The sequence below is a fragment of the Coptis chinensis genome, chromosome 4 (genome assembly GCF_015680905.1).
Source record: "Coptis chinensis isolate HL-2020 chromosome 4, ASM1568090v1, whole genome shotgun sequence".
NCBI classification, from domain to species: domain Eukaryota; kingdom Viridiplantae; phylum Streptophyta; class Magnoliopsida; order Ranunculales; family Ranunculaceae; genus Coptis; species Coptis chinensis.
Genome location: NC_141459.1, coordinates 53859272 through 53872763, shown reverse-complemented (window position 1 = coordinate 53872763; position 13492 = coordinate 53859272). Strand labels below are relative to the sequence as shown.

At 34.6% G+C, this 13492-nt stretch overlaps 3 long non-coding RNA genes and 1 pseudogene across 4 annotated transcripts; all 4 read right to left on the bottom strand.

The window, feature by feature from the left end:
- Positions 1-2529: 2529 nt before the first annotated feature.
- On the bottom strand, positions 2530-2939 carry LOC147504001 (uncharacterized). Its single transcript, XR_015220322.1, has 2 exons — positions 2773-2939; positions 2530-2678 (listed from the first exon to the last, which is right to left on the bottom strand). It is a non-coding gene; the product is annotated as an uncharacterized LOC147504001 (long non-coding RNA).
- An 873-nt stretch (positions 2940-3812) lies between these two features.
- Positions 3813-5660, bottom strand: LOC147504000 (uncharacterized). The gene is made up of 3 exons (XR_015220321.1): positions 5231-5660; positions 4932-5004; positions 3813-4536 (listed from the first exon to the last, which is right to left on the bottom strand). It is a non-coding gene; the product is annotated as an uncharacterized LOC147504000 (long non-coding RNA).
- A 280-nt stretch (positions 5661-5940) lies between these two features.
- LOC147503999 (uncharacterized) lies at positions 5941-9082 on the bottom strand. Its single transcript, XR_015220320.1, has 3 exons — positions 8875-9082; positions 6999-7114; positions 5941-6023 (listed from the first exon to the last, which is right to left on the bottom strand). It is a non-coding gene; the product is annotated as an uncharacterized LOC147503999 (long non-coding RNA).
- A 3015-nt stretch (positions 9083-12097) lies between these two features.
- LOC147503998 (uncharacterized) lies at positions 12098-13378 on the bottom strand (annotated as a pseudogene). Its single transcript, XR_015220319.1, has 3 exons — positions 13136-13378; positions 12932-13039; positions 12098-12780 (listed from the first exon to the last, which is right to left on the bottom strand). The product of XR_015220319.1 is annotated as an uncharacterized LOC147503998 (transcript).
- Between the last annotated feature and the right edge of the window lie 114 nt (positions 13379-13492).

Here is a 13492-nt window from a genome sequence, read left to right as displayed (position 1 = left end):
AATCGTTTTAGCCTCATTATTTATTTTAAAAAAAACCCAATGCATTTATATAAAATTTCCGATTTCTCGTTAATTATTTTTTGAATTAAGTTAAGTATAGTTGCATCCATTTTAATTAAGTTTTTAGGTTAGTTCAATGCATTTGACCCAGTTTCCAATTTTTTGTTATATGATATTTTTTTGGAATTTTTTTTCGACAGTTCTTTTAACACTAGGTGAAAATAAGACTCCTTTGACGAGTAAAACCCGTCAAAAAACACTGTTTTTGACCTACATCGCCCGTCTCAAGGCCCGTCAAACAATTCGCAGTCGTTTTTTTTCTTGACAGTTAGTTACCATCAATAACTTTAAATTTATTTTACGGGTGGTCAACATCAATAATAAATAGAATTGTTGACGGTCTATAATTGTCAAACTTTACTATTTCACTAGTCAAATTTGTCTGATTTTAATAAAATTTGGGATGCAAATTTGAAAATTATTGATGGTCTGCTACGTCAATTTTCTGTATACATAAATTTTCTTGACGGTCTATATCCGTCGTTTTTCTAAGCATTAATGTTTTTTTTTTTTAATTCTTATAATCTAAATTTCATATCCATTTTTCCTGCAAAAATTAAACTGTCCAACTCAAATCAACATTCTACCAAAATACAATAGAATCTTTCATCAAAACACCAAAATATTGTAGCAAAGTACATTACATGAATTTTAGTATACTCCATATACAAAACCATACATATTTATGTGTATGCAAAACCAACTAGATTTCATTACTAATTTCAATCTTCCTCTGCATCTCTTCAAGATCTTTCTCTTTCCGCTTAATACTCAGCTCGCTTTCATTTTCCTCCTCTCTCAGGTTGAGGATTCTTCGTCCCTCACTCAGCATCTCTTCTCGCTTCAGAGTGTTCTTTCCCACTCTCGCAGTTCTTCTCTTTGTTTAGACAAAGTTGCTTCATGCATTCCCGCCTAAACATAGTAACAATTAAAAGTTGGAAAACTTGTAAAAGTAATCGACAGAAAAAATTTAAAAGTATGAGTAGGTGGACGTGTTAAAGCATACTTTGTCAGAAGATCGGCTGCTCACTTTGCAGTGAACTTTCACGCTTCAACCTCTTTTCGTGTTTCTCTCCATCTCAAAACTCTTTCTACTAGCTTCAAAGAAGCTTAGCATCAGCAGCATGCAACTTTGATTCCACCTCCAAAGATTTCTCCTCAATGTTAGCAATCGAGCATTAGCTTTAGCCATCTTTGAATCAAGATTATATTTGGTTTCGGCTAGTTTAAGTCGATCTCACGCAGAGCCTTCTCCACGAGGGACAAGCAAGACAGAGATATAAAAAAGAAACCTTTCTCAAGGGGCATGTTTCTTAGCATAACAACTAAATTACTACTTCAAACAATATCCAATGTAATAGACCTTTCATAAAGCAAGAAACAATATGACAAAGATTGATGAACACTCATATGACAAACTACTCCAAAGTAGTCCAAATCTAATGACAGAAAAAAGAGCGAAAAATGGGAAATGTATAAATTGTATACCCATTTAAAGGAAAAAACAGTTTAGATAAACTTGCAAATACCTTCAGATGACAAGATCTTTGTCACAATCTGCACCAATTAACGCACTCCTCAAAGTTCTTTTGCACCCTACCAACAAAAGATGACAATCGGACAAACCGAAACTACTCTTACACCCATTAAATAAAGATTATCCCAAAGAATATCATAGTTGCATGCATCAGCAATCGATCATGCCACCGATTCTACCGAAAAGACTCACCCTTCGATGCAAGAATATTTACGCTGCGTGCAACCACTTTGCCGACCGTCTCTCGATTTCTAGAAAGTGCATTACCAACAACTACAAGAAAGAACAATTAGAATAAGTAAAACAAACTTAGAGAGTTCCAAGATCCGACATTCTATGATACAAAGAGCTGCCATCCGAGAGTTGACCATAGTCCATTTGAAAATAGCTCATTAGGAAAATGTATATTGGTTTTACTAAACCAAGCTAAGTACTTTCTGAATAACATTACCATGATAACTAGTCACAATATGCCCCTTTCATCCCAAACGACTCCGCAACCATTACCTTCCTTAGAATGGGCCAAGTGAGACAATAATTCACATTATTATCATGCAAAGACACGGAGGAAAACTACTAAGGAAAAAGTTGAAGCGTGTTGTGGTTTACTAATGCAAAATTGTGGTCCAACCAGTTTAAATTCCTGGTAAAATATTTCGTTATACACATGAAAGTCGTGGAAAGTACCTCGACAACACCTGTTACATTGAATTGAGGGCGTAATGTTACATCGAAGACTAGCATCATGCACGTGCGTTGCACGTCGGCAAAATTAATTTTTGGTGTTTAATAAAAAAACTATAAAGAAATTTCAAATCGTTAAGGAGAGTAAGTAATATAAGTGATTTTTTATCTCAACCAAGTCATACATGTGAATATGGTAAGATATAGCTTTATAAGCAAAGTCTAAGCAAAACGTTGGACATAATATGTATAACACAAAAATTTAACTTTTCATAAGTCATTAAGTCGGATACAAAATAAAAAAGAACAATCATTATGTCTAATATAAAAAATTATACTTTAGTAGAATCCAAATGGCTGCTACTGGAAACTGGATATATCTTCACCCAATTTTCTTCTGCATATAAATAACCATGATGTTGTTATTTATTCACACAGTATACAGTGTGGGATTCAAAAGAATTACGGAAAAAATAAAATAAAAATGTTACCTGATAATGAAGGTCTTTTTAGACGGTTCAATTTCCGTTCAAATTTGGAGTAATCCTTTGATTTTGGTATAGAAGACTCGAAATTGGTATCTTCCACAATATTTTTTTCAGAAATTGCAGCCTAATAAGAGTTTAGTAGATTACATCAAACAAACTTAAGAGGGGGAAAAAAAAAAAACGACAAAGGATTATCCAAAACCAACCACCATCAAAAAATCCATTGAAGAAATAAGTAGCATTATAGACTATGAACACCTGCATTGGTAAATTTAACTAAAATTTTCACTAACGAAAAAAAGTACTCAACTTTCATTTGAATCACATGAGAGTAGTATGTATTATTAAATTAAAAATTGACATACCTAAGTCATTGTCGAGATGTGTTACACTTCGACGAACCTCTCTGTGGAACACTTATATCGCGCGATGCGATATAATTCTAGCAACGGCACGCCGCGATTTTTCCCCGCAAACGGCAAGAAAAAAATTACATAAAATGGATAGCATCAATCACAGTGTACAAATTAGTTAGATTTAAATAGAGGGCCAATTATAATTAATTTGTAAGACCAATTCGTTGCACCGAGAGAAGACCATCATCAATTCCACACGCTTGTAATGCACATTAATCACGGGATCCTCCAATTTAAATCAAAGACAAAGAACAAAAAGCACATAACACAAAAAGAAGAATAGGGACTTAGCTAATTGAAGTTGAAGACAATAGGTAAGTTTCCCAATCGATTCTTCCTCGAATTTCAATACAATTCACGAACACATTATAGCAAAGGTTTAGTATGGCGTTGCCTTGTTGGAGCCGCTTTGGCATGAAGGAAGAAAAAAAAACAGAATATCTAAACTCAAATTGATTACCATCAAAGCCGACATTTTATATGTACCAAAAAGTGGACACAGGAAGTATTCACCAAAGTTTCAAGTTTACATTTCCTCATTGAGAAGGCAACAATTGAAAAAACTACACCATCTAGTTGGCCAAAGCGTAATAAATTTTAAATATCGAACACCTTTCCATATACAACAAAAATATTCTCACGCATCGCCATGGCGACATGCAAGCAGCAAGAAGACCAAAATGGTAGAGTATGAGGAGTCGCCACCTACTCTGGAAAAGGAAGGGGCATCAAATCCATTGGTACGAAGAGATGTTACATAACAGAAGTCAAAAAGCATATAACCAAACATAACTACAAATATTTGCATAAGGTAAAAATTGGGTGACTAAGCTACCTGATCCACTTCTTTACCATTGTTCCGAGAAGCTTAGCTTCTAGAGTTGCAAAAGCGGGATATAGATTATTGTTAATATTACCTTAAGAAAGGGGGTAATGGAAACAGCATGACACAGTTTTCTCAAGCAAAATAAGTTATCATGGCATTACATATTTATATTAGATGAAAATAGACACTTCAAACCACATTTATAATAACCAAAATCAGAAGAACATTTGCTCCAAAAAGTCTGACCAAAATCAGACAAATTAAGTTAAGGTAATTAAGAACTCAGCTTACGGATACCAACTACGTAGGGGTGATTGTCTAATCCTATCCTTTCTTGGAATTCACTAATTGCACGCCGAAAAAGTCGTTACTTAAATTTAGGCTACCAAACTTCATATATGTATATAGCTCTTATTATAAACTTCAACCACAATGTGATTTTTGCAAGGATTCTAACTGATGTCTTAATGAAAGAAATATAGTGGAACCATACCTGAGAAGATGCCTTGAAGAAGTAAAACAAAACTGAACAATTCAACACAGAGAACATTTCAATTTATCAATATACGAATATTGCAGTACTAATGACTTAATACTATTACATTATGTTTGATATTATGTAAGCCATGGATTCTAAAGGTGTCTTTGAATTTTCTACGAAAGCACATATTTTTTAGCAACTATTCCCAGTGGAAAACATTCCCCTCGACTGAAAATTGTGCCATGAACCAATGAGAGATGGGATATCCTCATCCACCCTAAAGAAAATCTTCCATACTATCCAACATTCCATAAAGAAGACGGAACACATGATTTTCTCATGCCATATGCAGATTTCAGTTCTAAAGCCAAAGATAATAAAAAGGACTCCACACTTCCTACCAATATCACAAATTTATTAATTCAACTCTAATTCATACCTTGGGCAGTGGAGTATACGTAGGCTCTGCCTCAAGTGCCAAAGACCCAAACCATGTTTTGGTTATTAATTTCCTGCAACAAATTGAACCAAATGCCATTACAAAAAAACCCCTAAATCCAAAAACAATAAACTCAATAATTAAATAATTAAATAAAACTAATTTATCACCAATAAAAAATAAACAGTCCGTTACTTCCGCAGTTGCACACACAAATCTTTGTGGACTCATCGCATTAAAAAGCTTAGTTAATTCATAAGTAAGGTTCACATAGAAATCTAATAGATGGTAAATAATACCTGAGTATGCTTGCAGATTTGGAGCTTAACAATGAAAACGTCTTTTGTTGTTGCAGATTATAGTAATACCACTTATTTACAGACTCTCATTATTTACAGACTTAAAACGGATTTGCCAAAAAAGGTTTTATTGTAAATATCCCTTAAAAAGTGGCGATCTACTCTTCTTCTTTTTTTTCTCTCTCTTTTAGTAAATTGAAACCTCCTTCTTCTCCAAGAGTTCATCCTCCCAGTCCCCACACCCTCACGCATCTTTCTTCTCTAGACAATATCATTTCGAAATTGTTAGCAAACATTTTCAAACGTCGTAGAAAATATCAAAATTACCAAACATTGTCTCTGTTCTTGCTTGGGGTTTTGTAGAAGCGGAAAAGAGAAGAGACGAAGAAGGAGACCGTAGAGAGAGTGGAGACAATCTTTTTAATGGTGAAACGACCAAAATACCCCCCCCCTGATAGCAAAAAGACGGTTTTGCCCCTGTGACGTACGTGAAAATACTGTTCATCAACCCCTAGATTTTTCTAATATAGTAAGATGTTGACGACAGAATAAGTATTCGTCTCAAAGAGTTTGACAATTCTATCCTATCATATAGAAATAAAAATTCACCTACCATAAACACACAGCCCAATATAGCAGAGTGAATCACGAAAAAGAAACATTCCAGAAATGAAGAAGATAGAACTGAGTAATTATTTAGAAAAAAAACCCTCACAAGGGAAGAGTCCATTGGATGGATAGACAGGCGGAGTCACTTCTTCAATTGTCACAGATGGATCCCCTAAAGCCAGTGCTGTAATTCAAAATTTACAAACATAATTAGAAGCGATCACGTATGTTTCACACCATATCTTTTGACACAAACTTAAGAAAATGACGACTGTTAGAGTTCTAGGAGGACATCTCCCGAGGGGCGGACTAGGGCCCCGACCAGAATATTTTTGGCAGTTTCTATTGTTGTAAACCCTGATTTTCATATATATATATATTGAAGTGATACAAGGCCAAACCTAATTAGGTTGTATCCTCCTTTTCTCCAAACTATTTCTCCATTAACATAAATATAATTTCACAACGACCAAAGTCAAAGCCTTAATACTCAAAACAGGATATCTACACATGCCCAATAGTAGAAGTCTAGTAGGGCTGAATCAACACCGAATTACGCTCGCAGATGAGAATGCAAAGTGTTGTCAAGCCGATCTACTTGAAGGTTCCATCATTCCATGAACGACCGGACATCGATATAGATAACGCCATTTCACATATGTAAAATGCGTTTTGAAAAATTGAGATTATGAAATCTCAAATAGTCTGTATTTCAAATCGAAAAAGAAAAGGAATTAAAATGTTAAGATGAGTAAACATTTGCAAGATAAAACAACATCTTGAGGGAAAGGCATGGCCTGAGACGAATATACCCACCCACGTAAGGATCTCCTTGAGACCCAGTCACCCAGCTTCTATGACTTGTCTCAAAAGTTAGTCTGGTAAATCATCCTCCTACAAAAATACTCCTATGAATTTCACCCATAGTATCGAACTGATATTATGGCAGAGTGCTCAGAGACATGCCTATATGTTTTCAGCACATGTCCACATTCCTCAGGCAAAACATGTGCATGTTGTGTATATAGTAGAATTTCTCAGTCTTCACAATTAGCTATTGATTGCACTCAAAGTTCTTACTTCTATTAAGGATGAAAAATTTAATAGATGGCCCAAAAGGAAACTAGTAGTTTGGAAAAGTTGTGAACCTGATAAGTACCTTGGGAAGTTGACCACAAGCAAACAAACGAACCCGCAAATAACATTCATCTTGTAGTAAGAGGAATTTTATTAGAAATCACTTCACGTACATCTTCACTGTGATCCCTGACCGGCCTAGAAGTCATTATAGGCATAAATTCTTAAGGACAGTTAATTGTTGATCTACAACAAAGTGGAAAGGACATACGAACTATACATTCACTTGATGAAAGCTGAAAACCTTGTAGACAAATCTCATGCCGATATAATGGAACTAAACATACATACTTACTTACGTACATGACGTATGATCAATAGACTTGTGTGAAGTTAATTCACATTTTTACAAAAATCAGCAGGGCATCAAGTCCAAATAAGTCTAATAACAAAATAAAAACAACCGCTACATCAAAAGTACTAGTGAACCATTGGTGAATATAGCTTAATACCAAGATCTCATTCCTATAGGGTTTTCTGCTTCTAGTTTCTACTTAAGCAGACGGACCAAGACATTGTTATGAAGGCATACCCACGTGGGAGGGCGAAATACCCAAAAGACATGGCTGCATGGCCTTCATTAACATCACATATCACAAGTGCCACCAACAAAAAACAACATGAATTCTAATTATCAGTACAAATGCCACTTGCATATCAAATAAGGTGTCATACTAACTAACTAATACGACTTGCAGCATGCACACACAAACGAGTAATATTGCATCACCAAGAACATACTAATTAAATTAAACTTGTGGTAGTGGTAGTGAAAGCCATATAATCAGAAATTTCATGAGTCGATATGCAACTAATTTTTGTTACTATGTTTATGCCCGCCCCCCCCCCCCCCCACACACACACACACTCTAAATTCCTTATTCTGCCCCTACATTAGACACAACCACCACACGAATAACATTTTCGACAGACCAACACCCTCACCATGTTGAACAAAACATAGTTTATAAAAACAATTGTTAGAATTGATGGACAACACCCTCAACATGACAAACCAACATCTTCACCAAAAAGTGCATCCAATTAAAGGATGAAAACTTCCATTATTCAGTAAAACGAATAACGAAAACTCACAATTTTAACAACAATAATTTACTCAAATTTTTTGATAAAGCACTAAAAAGTCACAACGTTATACAATATTAATTCGCAGTAACAATAGCATACCAATAACAACGATAATGATATGTGTTACATTTCTTAAAACAAAGAAGTCTTTTTAAACAAAGAAAAAGAAAAACAAACCTTTATGAGTTTATAAGATGCAAACTAACTAAATTTCCATCAAAGCTAACTGTAGTAGTGTATATGCAAAACGACTAATTTAAAAAGTTAGAGTTTTGACGCAACCCATTACAAGAATGGGAAAAAAAAAAGGGTTATGATACCAATTTATACCTCTACAACATACAAGTACAATATTCTACAAAAATAAACAACTACTAATTGCTACAAGATACAGCAAGTACTGATTGCAATACTACAAAAATGATATTTCACTCTAAGCTCAAAGCTAGTAACAGATATACCCCACATATGTAACAGATGAATTAGCTCATGGAGTTATAGGTGCCATAAATAATTGAAATAACTACAAAGAAATTGTACCTAAGTTCAGAATTATTCAAAAGAAGAGTAGGCGAAACTCCAGTCAAATTGTTTATCAACGGAATGATAGTTCTTTGAAATTTGTTTTGATTTTTAATCATTTATTTCTTACAAATTCAATAAATTGAACTGACTAAAACTCCTCAATCACTTAATAATTCACATCACAACAACAATGAAATATTCACAAAACAAATTTTTAATACACCCACATAAATTTATACTAATTAAAGAAAAAATAACATCTTTTTTGAATATAAGAAACAAACCGATGAAATTGAAGCTTGCTGATAACTACTCTATTTCTTTGAAGTTGCTGTAGAGATGAAATTGTTAGCTTTGGCGGAATTTGTTGTATATGACGGTGAGTTGCGGTTTTGACCAAATAAAAACCGAAAGAGAGAAAAATTGGAAAAGAGCGAAAATTTTGGGGGGAAGGTATTCACGCTTTGGGCTGGATTTCGGGGAAAATTTTCTTGACAAGCATGGGCGGTCGAGTTTTTGTTTGACGGTCATGGACCATCAATTTCATAAAAAGTCAATTTCATAAAAAGCCCGTCAAATATATTCTTGACGATTAGTACCACTCAATTCCTACCCGGACCATGAGTAAAAAAAACTATGTTTTCACCTAGTGGAGTAGTGTTATACAGATTTTCTTTTTAGACATACTATTGCGACTGATTATTTAGATAATGTTGGTTTGCATTGCAATACACATGAACATGTATCTCTATGTAAATCAATGATTAGGACTTTTGACACCTATCGGAAGATTAAACAATGCTGATTATAACTGTATCCTTTGTCCCAACTATTTTCTATTTCTTGAAATATATATACACCTCGTTCTATTCCTCCAATATATATACCGGATGATTGAATTTGGTAAAACATATTAAAAATAAAAGTTGTTTCATAATAAGCAATATAAAAAAAAATGCTATATAATAGAATAAAAGGTGAACGACGCGCTTATATATATTCAATATATTGGCATCTCAATTAAAGTACTGATTGTTGTTGTTTGGTGAAGATCCAAAATCAATGACTTTGTTCAAATTGAGAATCAAGGTGGTGACCAAAAGGATTGCTCAAAAGTCAAAACTCATACTTAGAAAAAAAAAAAAACATTTGACAATATAGACAATGAAATACAACATTGAATGACACTGACGTCTGATGCCCACTAAAACTAAGTGTTATAATTTGCAGTTTTTACATGTCTCGAACCAAAAAGAACTATTGGGGATATCCATGAAATACACCATTTTTTCATGTATTGCTTTGCTCTTCGTCAACATTAAATTCCTGTAGCACTAGTGAAGATTCTCCCAGAGTATTGTCGCCCTGAGGATTACCATCTCACCATCACTATTCATCACCACCATACTGTATGACATCAACTTCATATACGATACAGTGTTCTTCTTGTGGTGTTTGAAAAAGGCCAAGAACACATGCTTTGATGCCAAAGGAGAATGCAACTAACCACCAGTTCTTGATGATGAAAGAATCAACTCATTAACATGAAGTTTCAATTTGTGCTTTGTAACTCCTAAAAGATTCTCACTATATAGTCTACCATCATTTACATTGTAACAATGATTTCCTTATTTCAAGTATCAATTATATGGATTGCAGATATATAGACAATTATTCAAAGTACCTTCGAATACCACCTAAGTTGCATAACGAATGCTTGTAGTTTGTTCCATTACCACCAATCAAAGCAAATAATCAATCGCAACCTTCATGTTGAACCACCTAAAATAGTTCAATTTGAATGTATTAGTGAGATAGACTCATATTCTACATAGCTCAATGATTGCACAAACTTTCTGATACTTTCATCCATTCACTTCTCTCTCTTAATTAGTAAGGTAAATGTTCCAGATGGAGAGCCAAAACATTCAATAACCCATCAGATAGTGCTGCAATTTCATGTACAGAGTACGGGGTACCTAGAATGTAAAAATGATTTTCCTTTCATACTGTTCATGTACCTGGCAAACCAATTCTTTAATTAAGTCATTGTTTTTCATAAGTATGGTGGGTTAAGTACTTGTTAACCCCAAACCTAAACGAATTGAATAGAGGTTTGGTTCAGGTCACTCATAAGAGTTAATGAGCGTACTTTGAATCGTTATATTATATGAATTCCATTATGTACCTCGAAAAATGAAAGGGGGCTATTGGAATAGAAGTCACAACCACCCCTGTTTCTACGTACTGCAATGTAATAAACTTAAAAAGTATGAGCACTAAAAGTGAAGAAATTAATAAATTCATATAAAATGAGCATATGTAAGTGTAGTTTGTAAATCACGACATTTGGTAATTAATACAATTGATTTGTTGAAATAGGTGGAGTGAGGAAATGCCAAAGGCATCTCTTCATGTGTGTTGAAAGCACACAAACATGTCTAGATAAATGTACCAAAAAAAGAGGAAAAACATACTAGTGAAGGTTCCACGTTTGTGCTTAAGATACATTTCAATGATCTCATCGTTAGGAAAATTCTTCTCTGCGGAATTTTTTGGCAAACACCAAGTTGCCAATTTTCATGTTTCTTCTGCTCCTTATTTTTCCTATTCTGACCAATCAAAACAGAAGTCTTATTATAGGTGAGAAACGAATAAGGTGTGGACTGAAAAGGAAAGATATTTTGATTTTCTATAGGACCACTAAAGCTTCAGTTCCACACTTGGTACTACCAATCTTTGGTTGGTAGTCCATCTTTATGAACAGTCATATCATATATACGGAACAACAACAAAAAATATATATGGAGCAACAAACAGAAAACAGAAATATCAGACTAAGATTTATTAAGTCTAATTGGAAAACTGCTATTGAATCAGCACTTTCAATGGTTCGCGACTCCACTGCTATTGATAAGGGCTGCTATTCTCATCAACTTTTGAAACATCACAACTCATTATTTCTTTATGTAAATTCGCTTGATATTTTTGACGGGGTTTATAAGTTGTGATTAGAGTTGCAGTGTGAACCCATCTGCTCCACCCCGTATGTCCTACAACTATAATTAATTAAGTGTGGAAACATATTAAATTGAAATGAATTAAAAGAACTCATAAAATAAAAAGAACCTATTTGGGGAGCCAAAGAAGTTAATGGGTTGAGGACTCCGACACTATTGGCAAAGAGAGCCGCCATTTCTCCTCGTAAATCACCCTATTTAGTTTTCATCCATGGGCTATATTCTGATTTACCTACCAAATTACCAATTAGTTTTAACTATATTGATTAGCAAAGTCAAAATTACCAATTAGTTTTAGCTATATTGATTAGCAAAGTCAAAATTTTCTATTTCAGTATCACCAAAGTCAAATATTGATTGGAATTATAAAATTTCTGGGGTATGCATTTAATTTGATGTAAATTGTTTGAACACTTTGGAATTCAAAAATAAGTATACACATGTTATTGAAGTGATGACAACATGACATTTGTAAAGAAAAATGTCAAAAACTCTCCATAAGGTAGAATGCCTAATCACGTTTTTACATTTTTCTCTCTCTATACATTGTTCTTACTTTTGAGAACTGGAACAACATGAAATGTGTGTATGGTTTGCTTGGGTTCACAATCACTGAAGGGAAGTTGGGATGATTTACTGCGTCAGGGAAACCTTGTGTTTCCAAACATAGTGTAGCATGAGGACCGTAAACAAAACCGCCTTTCCCCTTTACATCTTTCAACATGTTTCCTGTATAAAACTGCACACCTGGTTGATCACTCCACAGCTTCATCAACCTGCCTGACTTGGGGTCATGAACTTTTACCACCTTCTTCAGTTTGTGGTCATTAGGCCCATCGACTGCATAGTTGATATCGTACCCCTTGGGGACTTTGTCGATCCTGCTACCAACAGTATGTGGTTTGAGGAAATCAAAGGGTGTGCCCTTAACTGGGTCAATCTTGCCGGTGGGGATAAGCTCGTCGTCTGTGGGTGTGATGTGTGAGGCGAATAGCTAGACTCTGTTCTTTAGGATATCATCGCTGTTATGACCACCAAGGTTCCAGTAAGTGTGTAGAGCGAGATTAATTGGAGTTGCCTTGTTTAATGCTCTTGCTTTCATGATCACACTCAATTTTTGGTTTCCATAGAGCATGTAAGTTACAGAAGCAGCAACAGCACCAGGGAATCCTGTGTTACATGGTTGATGCATTAGAACTTTAGAAATAAGAAATGTACATTAACTTTTAAGTTTTTACTAAATCCAAAACTAAGTTGAGTTTTTAAACTGACAGAAAGAGAGTTCAGAACTAAAATATCTGAACCTCAGTCCTAAGCTTACCTTGTTCACCATCAGCGCTGCGGTATGCGAAAGTGATATAAGGAGCAGGACCATCTTGTTTGAACTTCTTCACTTGCCAAATCACGTCGCCAAACCTTATCTTTCCACCTTAAGTCAAAATGAACATTGCATATCAGATAATTGGAAATGGCATATTATTGAATCTAAAAAGAGTGGAATGGAAGCAAGGACTTAGTGAAGTACCATGAAGTATATTTTTGCCTTCATTGGCAACTAATTTGTAAGTGGTGCCATTTAAAGTAAACTTTGCCCCTCCAATCCTATTAGCAACTCGGCCAACAGTTGCACCGAAATACACCTTGTCAGTCTGCATCAAAACGATGCGTAGATAATTAAATTTTCAGTAATATGAGAAACATAATCAAAATTCCACAACAGACATATGAAATGTTGCAATTGTAGGTCACTCAGTGTTTAACTTATTATTAATTCATCTGATAATTTTCCTAGAGTGTACCTAGTCTTTGATTAGGCTTCTCTCTTTAAGCTTTAAGGCAGGGCAGCGGCATTGGTTGACTTTCTTTAGTTAGGAATCGATCC